This window comes from Lactuca serriola, chromosome 4 (genome assembly GCF_051521515.1).
Source record: "Lactuca serriola cultivar US96UC23 chromosome 4, Lser_US96UC23_V15, whole genome shotgun sequence".
In the NCBI taxonomy this organism is placed as follows: Eukaryota; Viridiplantae; Streptophyta; class Magnoliopsida; order Asterales; family Asteraceae; genus Lactuca; species Lactuca serriola.
Genome location: NC_136411.1, coordinates 217,101,440 through 217,122,869, shown reverse-complemented (window position 1 = coordinate 217,122,869; position 21,430 = coordinate 217,101,440).

The following is a 21,430-nucleotide window of genomic DNA, read 5'->3' as shown; positions in this document are numbered from 1 at the left end:
ATCCTTAGGATGATTCCATCCCGGAATCATGCATCAGCAAACATATGTGGATAGTGACTCATCATGTCACTCTCTGTTTCCAAGGTGAGGTTCGTCGCATTCATATGTTTCCATTGCACAAGTACTAAATCGAATATCATGTGTCGCAACTTCTTAGTCTTACGGTCAAAAATTGCCTCAGGCTCTTCGATTAGCCTCTTATTTTCATCCATCCTTAACTATGTAATTGGAATTATATTGAGAACTTCTCCCGTAAGCTTCGTCAAGTAACACACATGGAAAGTGTTATGAATGCTATCTAGTTTTTATGGTAGTTCTAGCTTGTAAGCTTGGTTCCCAATCTTCTGAAGAACCTTGAATTCCCTGAACGAGGGACTTGTGCTCGAATCTGGCCTGCTGCAATCTCGGCTCGAAAAGACCTTAACCGCTCCTCCATGCTCTCCTTGACAATACCAAAGATCACTGGGGTAGCATCAAGGATGCTACGAGTAATCTTGGCCGCAATGAGATCACGCAGCCTCTTATCAATGGGCTCTACACCAAAGCATGAACCTGATACAGCTCCTAATCCTAAACCCGAATCTCGTGTGATCATCACCATCCTTAACTGAATAATACCACATAATACCAATTGATAAGGAAGTTCGAAGGGGTTCCTCCTCACCGGAATCCTTAGAGCTTCCAAGTCTGATGTTGTTTCGGGTACAAGTCTTGTGATTTTAGTAGTACGGTCCCAAAACTACCTTCCACACCTACCTATATCTTCCCCAAGGCCATACCTGATACCTCTAGATCACCCAAATAAAATAACATGATAAAAAAAGGCTTCATGAACTCAAATTCTAGATTATTCTAGGATTCCTCAATCCTCACCGAACCAGAAACTCAATTCAATCCTAGTAGGTTGCCTTCATGCAAATTATACACAAATAGAATCACATAGATTGTTAAATAAGCTTCTACCCTAAACCACAACTAAACAAGGAACATGAATAAGGCAGAATCCATCATTCTAGGGCTATGCAATCCTATACATATACTACTTTGAAGGCATACACTTATCAAATAATCAATTCCACATCATTTTCCAAATATAGCTATAGCATTGCTAGCACATTGGGAACACTTACTTGAGCTCCGCCAATTACGCGCATTATACTCTCCCCTTTTTACTTATGAAAACCATTTTCAAGAAAACTTTAGCTTTTGGTTTCTTTTTTGAAAAAGGGTTTACCATTTCCTCGGTCTGAGTTCTAACACACCCAAGAGTGTGTCCGAATCCCTCAAACCAAGGCTCTAATACCAACTTGTAATAGCCCAAAAAATTCAGATAAAAATTTTCATTTAGTAATCAGAAATCTCATTCATATTTGTTTTCCAAAGTTCCAATACACAAACACACTGTTCAAAAGATCAGAGTATCCGAAACCACTAATTCGGAAATACTAGAGAGTTCACGCTGCGCCATCAAGCTGGGCCCTTTCCCTTAGAACCAGAAGTACCTGAAACACCAAACAAAATTGTAAGCACACACTTAGTGACTTTCCCAAAATACGCAAAACACATAACCATATAATGTCATGCACATATACACATAAATTTGCCATGGACTCCTTCCATCGTCTTCAACTGGGATGCCGTGGGTTATGTGACATCCCCATTTTCATGGCCAGAAAAGACCGATTGTGTTTATGCTTTATAAAAATCAGAGCGCCTCTTTTAATAAAAATGTTGCGGAATTTGTTCCCAGTAAAACATGATAAATACGTTATCAAAGCATTTCCGAAGAAAAGAATTTTTATTCATTTTAAAACGTTTGGGATGTCATCGTCAATACAGAAACATAAGCATAAACAGAACTTACATTCATTATCACTAGTGATTTATATCTCGTTAATCTCTCAGTATAATGTGACTTCATATCAACACCTATCATATAAATAAACTGAGTGGGTCAGGTTGGGAAACCTGGTGAGTACATAGGGTTTTCAACCCACAATAAATAAGTTTATTAACTTTATCAAACCAAACAAACCTGATTACCCGTTCCGGTTATCCTCACTTTACGTCCCTAAAACATCTTACACAAGGGACCTAGTCTAAGGGACTTTCATCGGTGTGACAACACATGCTTCGGGGGTTCCTCAGCAATTCATTTCAAATAAGGCAACCATGTGGGGGATGGAGTACTGCTGGTGAGCACACAATTCAAATAAACACCTAGAGGTTGCGAGCCTGCTAGCGTTCCACTGGACTGTCTAGAATAGTCCGTGGTCGTCATCTATACTCCGCTAAATGACTGGATCATCAATAACATCTATAACGAGGCCTCTCATTCTTTTATTTTGTCACATAGCAACTATTACATCTACCCATGTTTTACCCAACACATTTTGTAGATATAAAATACATATACAGTTTAAATCATTTAAAACATGTATAAAATTGTTCATCCAACATAGATAGCAAGTATACAGATAATATGCACACACAACACGTAATTTATATAAAATACTTCATATCTATGTGTAAGCTGAAAGTAACTATGCACTCACTTGAAAAGGTGGTGATTCCGAACTCAGACAGCGCTTCGCTTCTTAAAAATAATTTCCTTCAACGAAACCTAGTATTATTACCACTAGAGTTTAGTCTATTATTTGCCGAGACTAATTAATAGTCTAGCTATTATTACTATTATATAAGCGTTAAAAAAATACTTATATAACTCATACTAATAGCCCAAGTATTTATTATAAGTTCCTAATAACGTTACTATAATTAAATAAAAGCTATATTAAAAATAGCGTAGGCGTAGCTCACTTACAGCGGGTTTTATAGAAAACCAGGCTTTTCTTGGAGCAGTGTTCCCGAGCCGAAAAGCTCTTCTTCTCGGAGCCATCGAGCACTCCGGGGCTTCCACCTCGTGCTAGGGAGGTTCCCTAGGCTTTTCGGGGGATTTCGGGGCTAGAGAGAGGTTTTAGAGAGAGAGTAAAGAGAAGAAAGAATGGGAAAGGTGTGAAGAAAATGAGGGTGGGAGAGGTTCTATTTATAGGGTGAAAATGGCTGAACTTGGTGCCACATGTCACCATCTAGTGGAGAAAGCAATGGCCAAGATTGTGCCACATCACCCATTTTCGCACAACACACTTCCGACTTCTAAAATCCGTAACTTTCACATACGACCTCCATTTTTGACGTTCTTTATATCCACGCATAGGTAAAAATAAGATCTACAACTTTTATTTTGACTCCGTCGGCTAATTCTCGCCCGATCTTAAATTTAACAATACGAGGAGATTATACTGTTAAATGTCCGCGTAAAATTCATAACTTCTACATACGGACTTTGTTTTCATCTGTCTTTTTACCGTTGAGTTCCTATTAATGAGATCTTCAATTATCATTTAGGTCACGTAGGCCAAAAACCACTCGAACTAAAATTCGAGTTTCGGGTCGTGCACTGCTATGCCAAATCTTATAAAATTCAAAACTTCCTCATACGAAGTCAGATTTGGGCGTTCTTTTTTTGTATGTTCTCGGTTTAACATATAATACAACTTTTATTTGGATCGATAAGGATAAAAAGTCCTTTATCAAAAGTTCACTATTTACGTCTCCCGGTGTCGTGCCGGTTTTGCCGTAAAACTTCGACGGTCCATAACTTCTTCGTTATAACTCGGATTTCGGCATTCTTTATATGTACGGAACCCTTGAGACGTATTATAAAGATTGGTTAAGATTATTTATTCTAAATAATCTTTTGTCAAAAACTCGTTTTCGACTCCTATTATCTCTAAGTTGACTAGCCCGGATCTACAGGCGTTACAATTATCTCCCCCTTAGGATGATTACGTCCCGGAATCATCAACTAAACGAGGGATCACATGATGAATCCGTACGTTATCTCTTCATCCTAAGTAATAACAGTAACTTTGATGTTTCTTCGAACGAATATCTAACTCTAAGACTTCCTGATTGTAGGCGGTGCTTGAGCTTGCACTTGCTCCCTATCTCACATTAGACTCCAAATTATGACCTTCAAGTCAAAATCTCGATCCTTACTGGAGACTGCTTCTTCTTCTTAACAAACTTAAGATAAGTTATTTTATTACTAAAATGGACCGATGTGTCATATTCTAATGACTTATCATCGTATGTTCCCACGCTTAGACTCAGGTCTCTTAGAGTCTTCCAGAACAGACTATACATTTCTTCATGTTCTAATCACATCTTAAAAGGTAGCATTTCTAGCTACAAGCAACTATCGCGATACCTCTACCGATCGCTTTGATTATCTTTTATTTCAATCTTCTGACTTAAGTCAGATGCTACATAAAACTTGGTTCTCTGAACCACGTAACATACTTATCGTAGTCGGACTCAATTCGATATGACCACTAGGGTCGGAATAATAATCATCCTCTTAGTCATTACCGAAAAGATGGTAATGACATATTTGAATAAATCGGTATCAATTACTAGCTTCTTGGTAACCTTGTGACTTTCCCTGATCCAAGCATGAGTCCTGTGCTTCCGGTAGTATAGGCCTCTACTACCTTTCACACCTACTCATACTCGTCCCAAGTATTGTCCCGCAGTTTCCCAAGTCACCATACAAGAAAATCATATAACAACTTAACACATCAAATATCAAAACGAAGGTTTTATATTATTCCTTGAAACGATTACATAGGTGTTCAAGTTCAACCTATACTATGCCTCTAACAGGCTACACCACGTGGTACTATTTACACGACTACTTCATAGATCCTCATTCCTGATCCCTTTCATTTCCATCTTCTTCGTCAAGGATCATATGGAACGCTCTTGCCTTCGGTTTCGGTGGAATTTTTGGTCTTTCCGCCTCTTTCTTCTTCGGGCAATCCTTAGCAACATACCCTTCTTCACGGCATTCATAACACACCCTTTTGCTGGCGATGCACTCGTTGGCGTAATGTCCGGTCTTCCCAAACTTGTAGCAAGTCACTTCCTCACTACATTTCCCGAAGTGCTTCTTCTTGCACTTCTCGCACCATTTCACTTTGTTTCCTCCTCTGCTAAACTCCTTTGAACCAGACTTGATCTTCTTATTGGGCCTCGTAGACCCCTCAAGCTTCCTCTTTTCGCCAACCTCAATCTTTTTGGCAGCTCTTCCCTTAATCATATCCTCCACAGACTTGGCAGCCCAGATAGCTGCCTCCAGAGTAGGTGCCTGACACACTGACACCGCGTACTCCCATGGAAGTCCCTTAGCGTACTTGTCAATTTTCGTCAGCTCATCTGGTACAAGACGCAAGGCGAACTTCATCTTCTCTGTGAAGTTGTTGGTGTATTTATCAATTGATATGCTTCCTTTCTTCAAGTTCAGGAACTGGTTCTCTAGCTCGAGCAGGTTTTGGGCTGAGCAGTACTTCCGTTTGAACTGCACCAAAAACACTGCCCATGTCAGTTGCAGGGGCTCATTGGGGCTCAGAGTCTTCCCCAGGGTATTCCACCAGCGCACAACACCTCCTCGGAATTGACGTACTGCAAAGGTGGTTTGTAACTTGCCTCTACAACCACACGTCATGAAAGCTAACTCCATATCCGAGATCCAATCCATGACTCCGATCGGATCTTCCTTTCCAGTGATAGTCGATGGATTGCAAGTCAGAAAATCTTTGTACTTGCATCCATTCCTCTCGAATCCGTCATACTGGTTGTTTTGTCGAACTATTGGTGGGTTGGCTTGACCAACTGTCCCACTGTAGTTCCCTCATTCTGACCGCCCATCGTTCAATTCGGGCTGCTCAACTAGCATTGTAGGTTCATCCCTATTTTCATGCAACATTTGCCTCATCTCTTCCCGTTGTTCAGCCAACATAGCCCGTATCATGGCTTGTACTCCGGCCATTGTAATTGGCTCAGGAGCATCTGCTACAACAGGTATTTGTTCAATCACTCGTGGTTGATTCCTGTTCCCATTTGCATTCCCGACTCCACTACGGGTTCTTGCCATTTCGATCTATATACCAAAGCAGACGTTCGGTGTGCAATGACAAGAATTAAGATAGGAAAGATTTTATTTATGATCGACGTGTAATTCTCCCTATTTCTCCGAAACGTTATATGCCAGTTCTAATACTGTAATTAAACGTTTAGAAATCTGAACACATAAAGTTTCTAGATCCAGTTGGCAACAGGCCATAAATCCGATCATACAATGCATATCATAAATCATTTAGCACATAAAAGCATGTTAGGTATTTTCCCTAAATTAGCTAGTGCTTGTGTCTATTCAGGTGCTTTACCTAAAGTTTATTAGACACACTCCTCACAATCCTTGCTTAGCATTCTAAGTTTAAGTCTAGAAATGAATCCATATTCCTAGTTCGCTTAAACTAATGCTCTGATACCAACTGTGACATCCCCATTTTCACGGCCAGAAAAGACCGATTGTGTTTATGCTTTATAAAAATCAGAGTGCCTCTTTTAATAAAAATGTTGCGGAATTTGTTCCCAGTAAAACATGATAAATACGTTATCAAAGCATTTCCGAAGAAAAGAATTTTTATTCATTTAAAACGTTTGGGATGTCATCGTCAATACAGAAACATAAGCATAAACAGAACTACATTCATTATCACTAGTGATTTATATCTCGTTAATCTCTCAGTATAATGTGACTTCATATCAACACCTATGATATAAATAAACTGAGTGGGTCAGGTTGGGAAACCTGGTGAGTACATAGGGTTTTCAACCCACAATAAATAAGTTTATTAACTTTATCAAACCAAACAAACCCGATTACCCGTTTCGGTTATCCTCACTTTACGTCCCTAAAACATCTAACACAAGGGACCTAGTCTAAGGGACTTTCATCGGTGTGACAACACATGCTTCGGGGGTTCCTCAGCAATTCATTTCAAATAAGGCAACCATGTGGGGGATGGAGTACTGCTGGTGAGCACACAATTCAAATAAACACCTAGAGGTTGCGAGCCTGCTAGCGTTCCACTGGACTGTCTAGAATAGTCCGTGGTCGTCATCTATACTCCGCTAAATGACTGGATCATCAATAACATCTATAACGAGGCCTCTCATTCTTTTATTTTGTCACATAGCAACTATTACATCTACCCATGTTTTACCCAACACATTTTGTAGATATAAAATACATATACAGTTTAAATCATTTAAAACATGTATAAAATTGTTCATCCAGCATAGATAGCAAGTATACAAATAATATGCACACACAACACGTAATTTATATAAAATACTTCATATCTATGTGTAAGCTGAAAGTAACTATGCACTCACTTGAAAAGGTGGTGATTCCGAACTCAGACAGCGCTTCGCTTCTTAAAAATAATTTCCTTCAACGAAACCTAGTATTATTACCACTAGAGTTTAGTTTATTATTCGCCGAGACTAATTAATAGTCTAGCTATTATTGCTATTATATAAGCGTTCAAAAATACTTATATAACCCATAATAATAGGTCAAGTATTTATTATAAGTTTCTAATAACGTTACTATAATTAAATAAAAGCTATATTAAAAATAGTGTGGCGTAGCTCACTTACAGCGGGTTTATAGAAAACCAGGCTTTTCTTGGAGCAGTGTTCCCGAGCCGAAAAGCTCTTCTTCTCGGAGCCATCGAGCACTCCAGGGCTTCCACCTCGTGCTAGGGAGGTTCCCTAGGCTTTTCGGGGGATTTTGGGGCTAGAGAGAGGTTCTAGAGAGAGAGTAAAGAGAAGAAAGAGTGGGAAAGGTGTGAAGAAAATGAGGGTGGGAGAGGTTCTATTTATAGGGTGAAAATGGTTGAACTTGGTGCCACATGTCACCATCTAGTGGAGAAAGCAATGGCCAACATTGTGCCACATCACCCATTTTCGCACAGCACACTTCCGACTTCTAAAATCCGTAACTTTCACATACGACCTCCGTTTTTGACGTTCTTTATATCCACGCGTAGGTAAAAATAAGATCTACAACTTTCATTTTGACTCCGTTGGCTAATTCTCGACCGATCTTAAATTTAACAATACGAGGAGATTATATTGTTAAATGTCCGCGTAAAATTCATAACTTCTACATACGGACTCTGTTTTCGTCTGTCTTTTTACCGTTGAGTTCCTATTAATGAGATCTTCAATTATCATTTAGGTCACGTAGGCCAAAAACCACTCGAACTAAAATTCGAGTTTTGGGTCGTGCACTGCTATGCCAAATCTTATAAAATTCAAAACTTCCTCATACGAAGTCAGATTTGGGCGTTCTTTTTTTTGTATGTTCTCGGTTTAACATATACTACAACTTTTATTTGGATTGATAAGGCTAAAAAGTCCTTTATCAAAAATTCACTATTTACGTCTCCCGGTGCCGTGCCGGTTTTGCCGTAAAACTTCGACGGGCCATAACTTCTTCGTTATAATTCGGATTTCGGCGTTCTTTATATGTACGGAACCCTTGAGACATATTATAAAGATTGGTTAAGATTATTTATTCTAAATAATATTTTGTCAAAAACTCATTTTCGACTCCTATTATCTCTAAATTGACTAGCCCGGATCTACGGGCGTTACAGGTTACCTCCACGGTCTTATACCCAAGGATCATGGGCTCCCCCTCATTGTATTACCAAGTGCTATGGGCTCCCCCATGGTCTTCACATAAATCAACACATACCAAATAACAATCCATTGCATATTTAACTATAGAAATCACTTATCAAGTAATGGGCCAACATTGGTGCCTTCGACCCTTTGGTATAGTGAGAAGACTAACCCCATCCTATTGAACACAGTAGTTGCTCGCCTACTAGTCGAAAACCTCATACTAAACAATTATACAATTAAGCCTAATTAGTATTATAACTCAACCTAGTCAAAGAGTCCAAAAACTGAGCCTAAGTCCCTCCATGGTGGACTGGAAGTCTTTCCTTTACTAATGGGCCTAGGATCCAAGTTTAAAGCCATAATGGGCCACATGGCCCACCACATCCGAATAAGGCCCAACCAAGACAACTATGACCCAAATCAGAATAACAGACCAATAACTCTAAATGGGTCCAGACCCAAAGCTGAATACGGCCCAATAAGCTTACAAGCCCAACGAAGCCCAAACCCATATGGGTTGTGTACGCCCAACATAGCACACCAGTATGCTTAGTGTACTGAGTCCCTTGGCTGTACGTCCAACGTATACGTTCTTACAACCGGCGTACAAACAGACCATGCACCAAACGATCATTAAGTGCTTAATACTTGGGATTTCAACGTCAAACTCCAGATCTGAGTCTATTAAGATGTCCTAGGGCATAAAGTTGTCAACTTTATGGCCTTGCATGCCATATGGGATCCCAATACTTCATTTTTACCTTTAAGACCACTTTTAAGACCTTCTACTCATGCATGGACCCAATACAACCTTCAAGATGGCATTTTTATGCAATAAGGCTTAAGGAGCCTGAATCAAACATTTCTAGCCTTTGGAGTTTCTCAAACTCTCAAGAGGGAGGTCCATGAACCAAAAATGGACTTCACAACAAACCCTAACTCAAACTACCAAAAGAGTTGGCAAGATCTAGACTTTTTACCTCCAGAAGATCCTTAAGGTGAACTAGATGCAAGATCCAAACACTCAATGACACCCAAGACTTGATCACCACCTTCTCCTTCTTAAATACTCACTAAAATGGCCACCAAAACACTCTTTAAGCCCAAGGATCATACTCTCATGAAATTCTAGGATTAAGGGACGATAATAGACGATGGAGGCTGTCTAGGGTAAGGTCCAAGCAACATAAGAGTGTTTAAATAGGGACCTTGCCCTAAAATTAAGGTTTTACACTTAGGCCACATACGCCCCATGTACTGCTTGGTACGCCCCACGTACGTGGTGAATGCCCTCGGTCCACCTTCCCCTAGTATGCTAAGCATACACCACTATACGCCCAAGGTACGTAGGGACCAATTTTGCAATTAAAATCCAATCAAAAGAACATAAATGATAACCTGAATGCCAACCGTTACATTAATGGACCAGCCGAATCTGAATATGAGGCAGCATCGATGGTTAGATGTAGTAAAGGATTATACTTGTGAGATCCTTTACCACCTGAGGAAGGCCAATGCACTTAGCCGCAAGGCAGTCGTGGCTCCAATAAGAGATGTATGTTTGAGGATGACCATGATTACTCCATTATTGGAACGAATTCGCGAGGCTCAGGCCGAGGCTATGAAGGAAGAGCACCAGAAGAGTGAGCACATTGTGGGTCAAGTGGCTTCCTTCGATTATGATAGTCGTAGATTGTTGAGCCTGTATCGGAAGGTTTGGGTTCCTTATTTGGGCGGGGTATGCCAAGTTCAGATGGAGTAGGCTTACAAGTCGAGGTTCTCCATTCAGCTTACCTCCAGGTTTTGGAATAGATTCCATGACGAGTTGGGCACTCATCTTCTTTTCAGTACAACTTTTCATCCGTAGAATGATGATCAAAGTGAGCGGACTATCCAGACCCTTGAAGATATGCTGCATGTGTACGTGTTGGATTTTGGTGGGAGGTGGGATACGTATCTTCTGTTAGCAGAATTTTCATATAACAAAAGTTATCATGCTAACATCTATCGAACTCCTTTTAAGATGCTCCACAGGAGGAAATGTAGGACCTCGATTTGTTGGGGCGAGGTCAGTCAACGGGTTATGGGGAGTACCGAGGTGGTACTCAAGACCACTGAGCTGATTCAATAGGTTCGAAGCAGGAAGTAAACAACTCAGAGTTGGCAGAAGGGTTATGATGACAGGCGCCGGTCAGATTTGGAGTTTCACGTGGGAGATATGATTCTCCTGAAGGTGTCACCTTGGAAAGGTGTCATCCAATTCAGGAAGCGAGGCGAGCTGGTCCCCAGGTATATTGGTCCCTTCAGGGTCTTGTCTTGGGTGGGCCGGGTTGCCTCTCGTCTAGATCTTCCAGCCGAGCTCAGTCAGATTCATAACACATTTCATGTCTCTCAGCTACGGAAGTGTTTGGCGGATGATTCTGTAGTTGTTCCATTAGAGGATATTCAGGTGGATGACCACCTGAATTATATTGAGAGACTGGTGGCAATTTTGGATCGGAAGACGAAGACCTTGAGGAACAAGGTTATAGAGCTTGTGAAGGTGCAGTGGCTACACCGCAAGGAGTCAAAGTGGACTTGGGAGCCCAAGGTAGAGATGAGGGAGAACTATCCAGAGTTGTTCGGGGCAGCGAAATTCAGAGACGAAATCTGACGCAAGTGGGGGAGAATTGTAACACTTGATATTTATAAGGTATTTATTTTATAATTTGGTTATTTAATTCTTTTGATTTTGGGCCTTGAAGTCATTGGACCTTTTCATTTTAGGCTTAGGGTGTGCCGTATGTGGGGCGTACATCCCCATATATGTAGGGCTTACTAGAGTAAAAAGAACGCGGATGACATGCATGTATGCGCAGCGTACGAGTGGGTACGTGCGACATACGTGTCCAGACCCCAAAACCCTAATCTTTAGGGTTTATGCACTATTTAAAGAACATTATGTCCCAAGGATCATTTATATCAGCCTCCCTTTAGTCCCAAATCAGCCTCCACGAAACCCTTACTCCATTATTGTGTGTTGTTAAGCTTAGAAGGTTATTTTGGGTGTATTTTGGTCCTTTTGAAAGAAGGTGATCATCTTGAAGCTTCAATGGAAGAGTGAGAGCTTGTAGATCCGGAACGTCATCATCATTTGGCACTCATTAGAGGTTTAAAGCTCTAAAATTGTTGTGTTAAAGCTAAGATCTAGTTCTAGCTTGGTTGTGGTTAACTTTTGGTCACATGAGTGAGTTTTGGTGGCTTGATGCAATACCAAAAGTTATGAGTTGCCCCTCTTGGCGTCATTAAGGTTTCTAAGCCTTAAAGTTAGAATCTTTTGGGTTGGATCTTACCCATCCATGAGTTTGAGTTCATTTCATGGAAGTAGAATGTTATATTTTGAGTTTGGGTTCATTTGGGGCATGCAAAGTCACCAAGTCAGTGACTTTATGGTTCTAGATACCCTTTGGGACTCAGATTTGTGTTTTGGACCGTTGAATTTAAGCATTAAGAAATTAATGGAAAAGTTGGCTTAATGAAGGAATACGATGGGCATGGAAGTTAGTACATGAAGAATACAATCCATGCAGCGAGTACGCTTAGCGTACAGTTAAGTACGCCCCACGTACTCGGTCTGTTTGGGCTTCTCATCTTTTAGGCCTCAATTGGGCCACTTCTTTGGACCTTGTTGCTTTGAGCCTTATTAGGCCATCTAAAATCAAGATTTGGAGTAAGGAAAATTGTTGGGCTTTAGGGTAAGGCTCATATGGTGGGTTTAGGCCCAATTTGGAAAATTAGGCCATAAGTGGGCCTTAGAGGAACAATTGGTTTTGGGCCTTTTGGTTTGTGGATTTGGACCTTGGTCTTGGATCAAGGGTAAAATGGTTATTTTACCCTAAATGTGGATTATTGGATATAGTTTAGAACCCAAGTGTTAATTGTGTGTTATTTTGTGTTGATAGCTCGGGGAGTCATCAGGATAGGAGCTTGTGATCGTCAATGAGAGTCAGCATTCGAGATGAGTTTTCTCACCATGTATAGTGGGTCGAAGGCACCAATGCTGATCCATGATATGATCTGTTAGAATACTCATTGTCTGTGTGGCACTAGTATGTGTATTTTCTTGTATGTATTATGGGCGGGTGCCGATGATTATTTTGTATGTTAATGGTTGTTATATGATGTGTATGTAGGCGCGACCCATTATGCGAGTTAGGGCGGGGCCCGTTATACTCATTGGACGGGGCCCATTATGCGAGTTAGGGCAGGCCCATTATACTCATTGGACGAGGCCCGTTATATACTATTTATGTTGGTATGCGGTATCTTGGGGAACTCGCTAAGCTTTGTGCTTACGGTTTTCAATTTATGTTTCAAGTACTTCTGGTTCCAAGGGGAAGAGCTCGAGAAGACTACATCGCACACACCACATGGATTCCGCACATGATATTTCACTCTGATTTTATGATATTTGATGCACTTGTTTTATTTTGGGATGTATGGATGATGTTGGAATATTGTCTTACTTAAATTAAAAATGAAATTTTTGGTTCATATTTTTTGGGACGTTACAATCCTATAAGCGAATACCATTTGCAAGTGAGGAAGTCCCAATGGAAGAGATGGGAAGGGTATTACCATTTCCAAATGACACCGAGGAATCACCACTAAAAGGCTCGAGTTGAGAGACTGAACTCGAGGAGGACACCATATGATTGGAGGAACCGGAATCAACATACTAATCCGGACCAGAATTATTCATGTGACGCTTTGCAAGAAAAAGCTTTAGCAAGATCTACGTCGGTGGTGAGTGATGGGTTTAGAAACAAAGCTAGTTGAGGACAAGCGCTTCTATAGTGGCCATTTTAATAGAATCATTGATAGTGAAGAGCGTGGCGACCACGACCACGACCATCGTGAAATCTACTACCCCTCTCCCATGATCCAAGGAGGGGGCTGCACGATTCGAGAAAGCCATAGGAGTGGGGGTTGATCCGTGAATGGATTTGAGGAAGATTTCATGTTCCTCGCCATAGGCAAGCAAGTCACGAAAATTATAGGGAGCATGGAAGGCACAAATAGCCATGGAGAATGTCTCAAATAAAGAATCAAGACCACAAAGAAACGAATGGGTCTTTTCGGACTCATCAATCACATGCAATAATGTCTAGTTGGTCACAAAAACTTTTAAACTATCAACCAAAAACCGATATGGTAGAAATTCCTTTGTTGAGATCACGAAGGTGATTGCGTAAATTCTGAACACACTCCAAAGTAGAATTTCCATAAGCAGCTTCAAGAGTAGGCCAAATATCATGGGCGGTGACAAGACCTACAACCTTCGAGAATGCCTCCTCCGTGAGCGATGCTTGGAGAAGGATAACGACACGCTAATTGGCGAAAAACCACTTCATAAAATCCATATTCACAATCGGCTTGTTATCAACCAAAATTTGGGATGGCGAGGCTAAAGAGGAGCCATCTACATGATCAAGAAGTTGTTGATAATTAAGTAAAGGATACATTTGATTCTTCCATAATAAGTAATTTGAGGAATATATGCGAATATTGATGAGATGAAGGATGGTGTTCATGGGAAGGATGGAGTCATGGGAGGAAGAATAATGTGGCATTGTAGAGGATGAAGAAAGGAGAAGAAAAACGTGAGGAAGAGGAATAGAAGGGAGGGGAAAGATGAAGGAGTTAGGCTCTTGATACCATGAGATAAACGAATCTCCATGCCAATGGTCTTGGGAGTAATGAATTATATAGGAAAAAAATATTACAAGTCCACCCCTTATAACGAATAAAGAATGCAATAAAGACTACAACATTTACATGTGTCTAATATTGAGTTTTAGAGAAGACAAAAAGATAGAAATTGAAGTCTTAACCTAAACGGCCAAATCGTTTCCATATTACAAAGTGAGTTAACTAAAAAAAATCTTTTAGATATTGTTTTGGTTTTGGTCTTTCTAATTTATTTAAAGAATTAAAAATACTTGCATATAAATAAACATGTTATTTTCGAGTTGAAATTCTCCACCATAATCTTACTCGTTTACTTTTAGTCGTTGTGTCATGTCAACTCGTTTACTTAAATAAGTTAAAATCTCTAACCCAAATCTATTTATTTCGTATCCGCCTAGCGTTTTGTCAATTTTTGTCACCTCTAGTCAAAGACTCCTGAGCTTTTAGTTAGATGGATTAACCACTCTTGGATTTTAGAATCGAAACTTGATAAATTGAACCTATTTGTAGAACGCCTTCAACCTTTTTGTTCTTAAATTCATTTAATAGTGCATATGTTTGAATTTACGGTATCGATTCAGATACATTGAATTTAATTATAGGGTTTTAAGTAGAGGTGGCAATCGTGTCGTGTCGTGTCGTGTCGGGTTCGTGTCGTGTCGAAACACTAAACGGGTTGAAAGTGCTTGACCCTAACCCGACCCATTTAATTATCGTGTCGTGTCGTGTCAACCCGTTTATTTTCGTGTCGGGTTTCGGGTTAGGGCTATACCTTGAAATATGTCGTGTCATGTGAGGTTAAAAGATTGAGCATGTTGAAAGAGTATAAGTTTGGCAGACGGAAAGGAAAAACTAATTGTTTGGAGGCATAATAGATGAAGTCATAGCAAGTATAGATGACAAAACTAAAAGAGTGGGAGTTGGGGAGGCAGATGACAAGGTCATGAGGATGTCAGAGTGGTGAAAGAGACTGGGTAGTTTGAGAGAGAATAGAAAAACTAAAATGAAATTTTGATCTAGACGGCTAAGTCATTTGAACATTACAAAACATTTCAATTTGAAGGTTTTCTTTTACTTATGCTTTTGGTTTTGTATCTTTCTAGTTTATTTAAATAATTCAAAAAACTTGCATATAAATAAACGGGTCATTTTCGGGTCATATTCGAGTTGAAATTCTCAATCCTAACCTTACCCATTTAATTTCCGTGTCGTGTCGTGTCAACCCGTTTATTTAAACGGGTTGAAATATCTTACCCAAACCCGTTTATTTCGTGTCGGGTTTTGTGTCGTGTCAATTTTTGACACCTCTAGTTTTAAGGGTTGACAGAGAATGCTAGTGATCAGAAATTTATGATATTTCTTGAACGATCCTAGGGCGTGGATTGATGGTCGATGAAAGAGGAGATGGACCGAAGCTGTGAATTGTTTGCAAAATAAAAAGGTCCTAGTCTCCTGTTCTTTGTTTTTCTTAAATGCATTACTCGATAGTACTTTGGGAATTATGGTTCACACATGCTTTAAAATAGTATAAAAAAAGGAAAACGCTTAGAATTTATTTATTTATTTTATTTTGGCCTCATATAATAATCGAGTAAGTTTTATATTTTTTTTTAGCAACCAACTCCAAAAAACTTTCAATTGTTTAAGAATTTCTCATTTTACACGATAAACATATTAATGATAAAATATGAGGGCTTTTTAATAAATAAGGTCATTTAAAGGTTTTATATATATATATATATATATATATATATATATATATATATATATATATATATATATATATATAAACAGAGAGAGAGAGAGAGAGATGGTTCAATTGAGAATGGGTGAATCATTCTCAGCCAATCATTTATTTTTGCCGCAAAAGTTTCCAACGTACCAGCGGAAATGGGAAAGGAATGCACATGTGTTTTCCAACAAAGCATGTTTCCTTAAACTATGCTAAGCATTACCTTAATAGATACAAAAACATAGTTTTTTCATTTTTTTTTTATTTTTAAGAAGCTATTTTTATCGAAAAATGATTTTAAATATATGAAAATTCATGATTTTTTATTCTCTACAAATACACATCCATATTGATATAATTTTAAGATAAAATAAAAAATTTATTTTTTTTATATTTTCAGCTATCGTTATTCATAAGTGAATAAAAATGAATCTGGTTTTTACTACATTACATTCGTTATTCACTTATGAATAAAAACTATGATTAATTTTTTTTTTTTTTTACAATTTAAGTGTCATTCATATATGAATATAGCATATACTAAACATAATATATTTATATTTAAATATTAGACGATGCATTCACTTGTGAATATTACATAGTATATTCACTTATGAATGTTAGATGATATATTCATTTATGAATATTAGATCATATTTTCATATATGAATATTATATAGTATTACATGGTATATCACATGAGAATAGTACATAGTATATTCACTTCTGAATATTAGATCGTATATTCACTTATGAATAATAGTTGGTATATTCATATGTGAATATTGCACAGTATATTCATATATGAATATTACAATGTGTTTTCAGAAATATATATAATTTTTATATGTTATTCACATATGAATAACATACAGACTTGCATATTTGTTTTGTGTTTTAATAATCACATATTGATTCAGGTGAGAAAACATATTCATATGTGAATATAACATGGTAATTTAGTTTATGCATTTCATCAAACAGTGAGTGCATACAAGTTAACTTTTTTTAAAAATGTGATAAATATAATACTTTGACTATTTAAATCTTACAAAAAGTAGATTGGTAGAAAAATATATGAAAATTTCAAACAAAAAATGATTTGATCTTTTTCTAACCTTAATTTCGATGTTTTATTTGATGAACGATGTTGAATGAATGATACGAATTGAATTTTTGTTGATTATCGATGATGTTGTTCTAATGATACTGGGAGTATAATTAATCGTAGATGTTGAAGATATGTTCGTATTCAAGCAGAATTGAAGGTTGGATTGAAAGAGCAAAAAACGAATGAGTTTCAACTGTTATCTAATTCTCTACACTTACGTATTTGTGATTGCAAGACTATTATATCATATTTACAAGTTTGCCACCATGTCATTTATGTTTAGAGGCTAATTAGTTGAGTGGCTGAGATGATTCCCTCATTCTCAACCTTTTTTATTTTCTTAATTGAACCCACGTGTGTGTGTATATATATATATATATATATATATATATATATATATATATATATATATATATATATATATATCTTAATATAATGTTTTTTGTGTGTGACAAAGTTACTTTACTATTATCTTATTATATTTTTATTTTATGTGACATAAACTTATCTTGCTATTATTCATGATGACATTATTTTATAATATATCTTTTTTTTAAATACAAATAATAATTTAAAACTTAAAACTAAATTATCTTTAGAAAAAAATAAAATAAAACAAATAATATTGGTGAAATTAAGATCTTGTTCATATTAGCAAACAATCATTCGATCCCACCCACGGAAAATAATCTTTGTTATGATAGGTATATTTTAGGCAAAATTTAGGTAAGATAAGATCATATGATTGATCATAAGATCATTAATATTTATTTAAAAAGAATTGTAATATTTGTTTTGGACTAGCATTACAAGAATGAGAGCATGTGCCGACGATATTTTTTAACCCTATGCCGACTATAAGTTATTGGGATATGCTATACTAATGACACGTAGTCGGCATAGTTTTTTTGGTATATGTAGAAATTGTCGTCGGAATAGGTATCCGATATACCAACAACATGTCCTCGTCATAAGTTCCGCCATGAATGATTTTCGAAAAAAAAAAAAAAATAAAGATTTATTAATTATTTTTACCAACGACATGCCAACGGAATAGTCCAAATCTATAACGACGACATGTCGTCGGGATAGATGGGATCTATAGCGACGACATGTTGTCACCTATGTTTTTAATGGTATTCAATCAAAGAGCTATACATACGACATGTCATCGGCATATGTCAAAACTGTTGGTAGTGCTCGTCTCTAGTGGCTAAAGTTCTAGAAATTTAACCACAAAAAACTAAAAATCGGACCTAAAATGTGTGAAATCAACAAAAGTATAATGGATGAAGTTTACCAGTGAAAGGCGGTGAAATCGCATCGGAAAAGCAGTCGTCGGTCGAGAACATTTTTGGATGGTTCTTTGTGCGCGCGATTCTGAATGACGAAGGTTTAGTGTACCGAAGACATTCGCACCCTATGTTGACGACAAGTCGTCAGTATAGGGTTAATGAAAACGACGTTATATGCTCTTTCTCGCAAATCATTAAAATTAATTATCTTTGCCGACGACTTTTCGTCGGGATAAATTTCACGTAGATTTCCACAGGTTATGCCAACGACTTTTCGTTGATATAGCTTTCCCAATAAACAATGAGATTTCCTTTTTAAGCAACACGATATTTAAATAAATAAAAATTATAATTTTCGCAACATATACCGACGACATGTAATTGGTATAGATTTAGAGAAAACCGAGTAATTGCTTTTCATTCCCGCCCAAGCTATGGCGACGACGTGTTGTCTACATAAAATTTCAGGTCGAAGATAGTTGGTCAACCTTGTACCGATGATTTGGGATGGACATAGTTCCATTTGTAGCGACAACAAGTGTCATCGGCATAGGTGTCATAGCTACAAAGTATTATTCTTGTAGTGTAACTAAATGCATCGAATATGAATACTAAAAAAACCATTTTGAACTTTTTATTATTAAACAATGTGATGAAGATGTATTTTTCATGTTTTTGGGAGGATTTACGACTCCAAATCAATCTTATGACCCTCTCCTGCCATGACGATTTTGAAAAGCGGTAGTCAATCATATATGAAGCCGATCTTGATGCCTTGATCATATATGAAGCCGATCTTGATGCCTTGAATGATATCATTTATCTAGAAAGTTATAAAAGCAATAATTTTTAAAAGAATTTTTTTTTCATAATGGATATTATGTTAAAGACAAAGAGAATATCATAATATTAAATTAAGATAATACAATTGACTTTGTCAAACACAAAAAAATATATGCTAAGATAATATTTAATATATATATATATATATATATATATATATATATATATATATATATAATTAAAAAGCTAATAAAAAAATATTTTAAAAAGTGAAATATTAAGTGAAGTCCCAAACTTTTGGACAAGTTGTTGAAATAGTTTCAAATTATATTTTTTTAACAAATAAGTCCAAAAAACAGATAAATTGTTTGGTCATATTCTTCAGGTGACCCTCCTCACAACAGGTCACTTCGTCGGACCACCCTCTTCCGTCATAGCTCACTTCGCCGGACAACCATACCATCAATTTTCCATCCCAAAGACCTCATCATCTTGACAACCTTAATGCTTCTCCATTACCACCATACCCCTGTACACCTTATCCCTCCATTATACCGATTCTAAATGACAAGGGTTTAGTGTACCGAAGACATTCGCACCCTATGCCAACAACAAGTCGTCGGTATAGGGTTAATGAAAACGACGTTGTAAGCTCTTTCTTGCAAATAACTAAAAATAATTATCTGTGTCGACGACTTGTCGTCGGGATACATTTCACGCAGATTTCCACATGTTATGCCAACGACTTTTCGTTGATATAGCTTTCCCAAAAAACAATGACATTTCCTTTTTCTGCAAAACAATATTTAAATAAATAAAAATTATAATTTTCGCAACATATACTGATGACATATCATCGGTATACGTTTAGAGAAAACCGAGTAATTGCTTTTCGTTCCCGCCCAAGCTATGGCGACGACGTGTTTTCAGCATAGATTTTATGGTCTAAGATAGTTGGTCAACCTTGTACTGACGACTTGTGGTGTTCATAGTTGCATTTGTAGCGACAACAAGTGTCGTCGGCATAGGTGTCATAACTACAAGGTATTATTCTTGTAGTGTAACTAAGTGCATCGAATATGAATATTAAAAAACATTTTGAACTTTTTATTATTAAACGATGTGATAAAGATGTATTTTTCATGTTTTTGGTAGGATTTATGACTCCAAATCAATCTTATGACCCTAATCCTGCCATGAGAATTTTGAAAAGCAGTAATCGATCATATATGAAGCAGATCTTGATGCCTTGAATGATATCATTTGTCTAGAAAGTTATAAAATCAATAATTTTTAAAGAAAAAAACAATTTTCATAATGGATATTTGTTAAAGACAAAGAGAATATCATAATATTGAATTAAAATAATACAATCTGTCATATATATATTATGTTTGACAGATCGTATTATTTTAATTCAATATTATGATATTCTCTTTGTCTTTAACAAATATCCATTATGAAAATTGTTTTTTTCTTTAAAAATTATTGATTTTATAACTTTCTAGACAAATGATATCATTCAAGGCATCAAGATCTGCTTCATATATGATATATATATATATATATATATATATATATATATATATATATATATATATATATATATGCTAAGATAGTATTTAAAAAATCAAAAAAAAACTTTTTTAGAAAATTAAAAAGCTAATAAAAAATATTTTAAAAAAATAAAATATTCAGTGAAGTCTCAAACTTTTAGACAAGTTTATGAAATAGTTTCAAATTTTTTTTTGATAAAAAAGTCCTAAAAACAGATAAATTGTTGCATTTTGGTCCTTTTCTTCAGGTTATCCTCACCACTAGAAAACTGGTGCAATAGCTACAGCACAATCCGTAGCTATAAACGGATAGCTATGGAATTGCTACGGAAAAATACCTGTAGCATAATGACCTGTGGCTAAATTATAGATACTGATTAGCTACATAATAGCTACGGAATTTTCTGTAGCTACCATAGTTACAGAATAGCTACGAAACTAAATAACTACGGATTTCCTACGGAATAGCTACAGAATTAAATAGCTACGGATCCAAATAGCTACGGAACTAAATAGCTACGGAAATCCGTAGCCATTCCTTAGCTAACTTCGTTTTATTTATTAAAAAAAATTAAAAAATTAAAAACTTCCAATTTTTTATTAAATACCATATTCA